The 5,571-nt window shown below is 36.3% G+C and overlaps 1 long non-coding RNA gene across 1 annotated transcript; it reads left to right on the top strand.

Annotated features, from left to right (window-relative positions):
* Nucleotides 1–766: 766 nt before the first annotated feature.
* On the top strand, nucleotides 767–1,872 carry LOC148843049 (uncharacterized). Its single transcript, XR_016103333.1, has 2 exons — nucleotides 767–1,415; nucleotides 1,548–1,872. It is a non-coding gene; the product is annotated as an uncharacterized LOC148843049 (long non-coding RNA).
* The last annotated feature ends 3,699 nt before the right edge of the window (nucleotides 1,873–5,571 follow it).

Below are 5,571 nucleotides of genomic sequence, written 5' to 3'. Positions count from 1 at the left end.
AAAATACACACATGTCTAAGGAAGAAAACTTCTCTTTTAGAATGAAAGAACCACTTTTAACCTGATCTATCTTGAAAAATAAGATGCCACTTATTTAAGGGAGAAGACTTTTGGTATATCAAAGATTGAAGTTATTTTTTATCTAGTTAAATGACTCCCCCTACTAATATGGATCAATTACACTATGTATAATTATACACCTATGTATAGTTGTATTAATTTTATTTTGAGATTCACACTATTTATCTGGTAATTATATTTAATGTAGTCAATAATTTAAAAGTTTTCATAATGTTTATATTTGAAGTAGAAAATTAAATGACGAGAATTTATATGAGCCCTACAGGACTCGAAACTTTTTTTATGGCAGTCTTGTGGCTAAAGTTAAGACTTTTTCTAAAAGTAGAATTAACTAATGTAGCTTTGTAGAGAGTGAAAGCAAGACTTCAGGAGGAGAAACATTTTGTGAGCTTGAAAGAAAAAAGGTTACGTAATTTAATTGGAAGAGGGAAGTTTGCAGAATTAAAACGTGTGTTGTTAGATGTGTGGGGTGTTATAATTATTAAAATATCTTTCATTATTAATAAACTTTCTTTGGTTACCCGCTTGATTGGTTTATAAAAGGTCAAATTTCTTAAACTACCCTAATGGTTTACTTAATTTACTAAGTATACTCTTATTGTTTGACTAATGTCTAATGCTATCCTTATTGTTTAAAAAAATTATCATTACCGTTAAAATATTGACGGTAGACCGTTTAACCCTTATGTGAAAGCTCCTTTTTCTTCTTCGCCTTTCTTGGCATGTAAGTCCCTCTCGCCCCTATTTCATCACCGTCGCTGCAGCAGCAGCAGACCCCTCCACACGCCCCCCCCTCTCTCTCTCTCTCTCCATCCCCTTCGTTTTCTCTCACCGATTCAGAGGAGAAATACCATGGAGCAGGAAGCTCCTTTGTTCTGAAATCGGCTTCTCAGTTTGAGATTTGAGGCTAGCGAACAGAACAGAACCGAGAAATCTCTCCTCAAGCTTGAACGATGCAGCGAATTGCAGCTTCAATCTACAACTCTGACAGATTGCATGACTTCTGTTCTCAGTCCCGCCAAGGTAGCAAAGAAAGAGCTTTAAGATCTGCAACTCTCGCGGATTGCGGCTCCTGGAGGAGTTCCATTGCTTGAGTGGCTGGAAGTCCGAGAAGAGCATTGAAAGAACTCCTTGGAACCGTTACTTCTTGAAGAACATCCAAATCTGCAACTCCTAGATCTCCTTCTTCCTCTGCCCCTTCCCCTCTTTGTTCTCCGTCTCCACCCCTACAAGCTGGTAGATCAATTAACCTGACTCGCGTTCAAATCTAAGAAGGAGCAAAACATGGAGTTCTTCTCGGAAATCTTCCGAAATAACTTGAATGATAGCCAAAGGTGAAGAAATAGTTCTGAAATTTATTCTGATGGAGATGACCCTTTCGCATTTTCTTAATAAAATCAGCAGATGTAAACAGATTTTTCTTTATGTTATTAAGAGGGCTAATCATCATTTTCTCTTCACCACAGAGTGGAGCTTCTAGGTTTTCATCAGAAGATTGGTAGGAGGTGCTGGTGGTTCTCTTGAAAAAGATGGTGAAGGAGGAGGAGGAGAAGAAGAAGAAGGGAAAATGAGAGGGGTGAAAGGTAAAATTGGGTTTTTCAAAAAAATAATATATCATGTATGACAGAATATAAATGAATACTAACTATAAGAATAGAGTTAGTCAATTGTTAGAAATATTAGGGATAGCATTAGACAATAATCAAATAGTAGGGGTATACTTTGTCAATTAGTTAAACTATAAGGATAGTTTCAGAAATTTGCCATGATTTTCAAGCTCATGGATGGAAATTTCCCTGTGGACCATTTCTCAAGTCAATAAACTCCACATTGCATTTACAACTAATTGATTAACTATTAGGGTAAATTGCTGAAACCTCCCTTGAAGTTTTGGACCATTGCTAAAACTTCTCATAAAGTTTGGTAATTGAAATCACCTCGCCTGACGTTTCTGACATAGTTCATAAAAATGTCTAAAATACCCATGTAGTTACTGTGACCTAAATGTTTATTTTTTAAGTTTTTTATATAAAATCGCTACCCCAAATCCTTCTAATCTCTTTTCTAAATTGATTTATAAATTTTCCATTCATATCAATCACTCAAAGGTAAAACTACAACTTTAATTTTTTTTTTGTTTTAATAAAGTTTATATTGTTTTTTTATGTAGAACCAGCCTTAGTAGTGACTTTATGGGTACTTTGGGCATTTCCATGCCTCTTTTTAGAAGATTCTAATGGAGGGGGTCTACTTACAACCATGCCAAAAAGTTTAGAGGAAACGATTGCAATTACCAAACTTTAAGGGAAGTTTTAACAACAACCCAAAACTAGAGAGACGGTTTCAACAATTTACCCTAACTATTATTGCAATTCTACATTTGTTGCTATGAGCTCGTTGAAAATAAAAAGCCCCCCAACTCCTGGTGGGAACCACACTGGGTAAAGTATCCCGGGACCTCTTATCTTACTTTCTTGCAATTCGACCCAACCATGTAGCAAACCAACGCTCAAGCTGTATTCCAACATGAAGTAATCAGATCTCACAATATCAAGCATGGTTGAAAATAAAAAGTATTTGCTATTATTTTGTAATTCAGGCAATAGCACAGGTTAGCAGCTCTAATTCACTATTAGGATTCGTCTACGGTTCTATTTGTAATTAAACATGTTCATGGGTTGGGACGGGCTTTTACTCTTCATTAATGGAAATATGTTAGGCCCGAGCCCGAGCCCAGCCTGACCAACGGGCCTACAACTTGGGCCCGAGCCCGGTCGTGATAAAAAGCCTAAAGCCCGAGCTCGAGCCCGAAGCTCGACCTAATAAAAAAATTATAATTTTTCCCTATTCAGTAATCAATATAAATCAAAATTTATTTACATTAAAAAAAGAATATAAATTCAAAATTTATTTACATTATAAAAAAGAATATAAAGAAGGGAAAAAGGATTTGGAGAAGAAGGGTTCGACTGGAAAAATAAGGGAAAGAGATGAAAAAAAGAGGGGTATTCAACTAGGGTTTTTAGGTTTAATTATAGGTCAGGCCGGGCCGGGCTTGGGTTGGGCTATTTTGGCAAATCCCGAGCCTGGCTCGAATTTATTGCAGGTTGGGCTTTTTGGCCCGAGGTTAAGCCCGCGGCCCATATACCTGTTCAAGCCTGTTTGGGGGCCGGGCCAGCCCATCGGGCCACCCGGTCCATGAATAGGTCTATTTGTAATTACTAGGCTAATCACATCTCTTTACATGCGAGTCGTATAATACCCGAATTCTCATAGTTAGGGGTGGATTCGAGCCGAGCTGAGCCGAATAGTACCAAGCTCGAGCTTGGTTCGAGCCAGAACCTTGAGCTCGAGCTCGACTCAAGTCAAAAGTTCATAAGCTCGAGTTTGGCTCAGCTCGACTCGTTTTATATTTTATAAAAATATTTATTATATATTTTATAAATATAAAATTATATATAAAAAATTTTATTTTATATTTAAAAATTAGGAATTATAATATTTTTATTATATATATTATTTTCTATAATTTTATTATATATATTCGAGCCGGCTCGCGAGCCTCACTAGCCGAGCTCTATTAGGCTCGAGCTCGGCTCATTTATTAATCGAGTCACTAAATCAAGCTCGAGCTCGAGCTCGGCTAAAACCAAGCTGAGCTGAGCCAAACTTGAGCAGCTCGTGAAAAGCTCGGCTCGTTGTCACCCCTACTCATTGTTATTACAATTCTTCATTATTGGCCAGAAGTCTCTCTATCATTGAGAAAGAGGCTTTGGCCGTAGGGCCCATTGGGCTTTAATTATTTTTTTTCATCTTTCATCTCGCAACAGAAGACAAAAAAACTGAACCCACTTTATCCAATGTACTTGTACACAAACCCCTCTTGTTATACATTGCAGTGATGGTTGGAGTTGGCCCATCTGCTACTACTACTCTATTACCATTCCTTCCGATAATTATGACCCACTACAAAGATCCATTGAACCTGGGCCATAAGTACATATCCATCCCCACCCACCCAATTTTGACTGGACCCACATATCTTCAGGATTCATTTACTTTAGGGAAACGAGTTCCGTGAATGGAAATGCAATTAGAGAAGATTGAAAGTTGATTTTCAATTCTTGACTACTGCGGACCCATGTGATATATGAGATTTGTTAAGTTAAAGATAAATAATAGAAATATGTAAGAATATATAATTGTCTTATACAAGGTTTAAAATATCGATACAGGGCGATATGCCGGTAAGGTTATTGGCTTGTATCGGTACTATTTTTTTTTTTTGCTTTTTTTTATTTTATTTTTTTGAAATTGGTTTAGAGGGGCGGATTTAATGCCAGTCTACCCTCTGAACCACTTGTCAACTTGAAACACCCCTTGCAGGGGCGTATCGGGAAGGCTTCGATACGTAACAAAATTTTGATCCTTGGTTTTATATAGTAATTAATAGTCATCTATATTTTATATACTATTTTTAATAATTTTTTACAATAAAAAAATAACAATAATTAATTTTAGATAGGGTTGTTTATCGAAATTAGAGATGGCAATTTTCTCCATTTCCCCGATCCCTGTGGAGATCTGCCCCGAATGGGACAGAGATGAGGAAATTTTCATTCCCATTGGCGAGGACGGTTTAGGGACGAGGAGAGCACTCCCTACCTTGCGATCCCCGTTGCATGGGATCCCCACTAATATATATGTATATATACACATACGTTTATATATGTATATATGTACGCATACGTCTATATGTTAATATTTTTAAAAATATGGTTGAATATGTTTGAATGTTTTCTAATAGGATTGTAAATTTTAATTATTTTATTTTTATTTTTTTAAATAAAATAAAAAAATAATAGTTGGCACTATAAAGAATCACAGGGAGTGGGGATCTTCGTGGAGACGGGGATGGGGATAACTTTGTCCCCATTAGCGGTGGTGGGGACGGGAACGTGGATGGAGATTTACATGGGGACGGGGATGGGGAGAGGCTCCTCGTCTCTGCCCCACCCTGTTGCCATTCCGAATCAACCTAATGAAACTGACCAACCCGATTTCTAGTATTTCTAGTCAGCTTTGGTTCAAAAATTTCCTAACCCGACTGGATTAGATTAGTTTCACTATGGCCATTTGTAAATTGACAAAAATCAAACGACTTGACCATAGATATATATTAATATTTTATATTTTAAATATATTTTTTTAATATGGAAAAGTGGAAAAATTCCAATATTTCTTAAGCTAAAATAGTTTATATCATAAATTTAAGTTTTAAATAATGCCATTGTATTTTTTTTTAGAATTTAAACTTAATTTTTAAGTTTAAATTTTTGAACCGATTGACCAAACTGAAAATTGACCCAAACCAATATAACCTGAGTGACCAGCCCCCCAACTTGACTAGGTCAATTTGGTTTGCCAAACAACTTACAACTGAACCGAACCAACATGTGAACAATAGTTTAATCCCCAATACTTATTAAA

The sequence above is a fragment of the Nelumbo lutea genome, chromosome 8 (genome assembly GCF_056320005.1).
Source record: "Nelumbo lutea isolate HS-2025 chromosome 8, American lotus-T2T, whole genome shotgun sequence".
Taxonomy (NCBI): Eukaryota; Viridiplantae; Streptophyta; class Magnoliopsida; order Proteales; family Nelumbonaceae; genus Nelumbo; species Nelumbo lutea.
The sequence above is the reverse complement of the archived record's forward strand: the minus strand, read 5'-3'. Positions and strand labels throughout refer to the sequence as shown.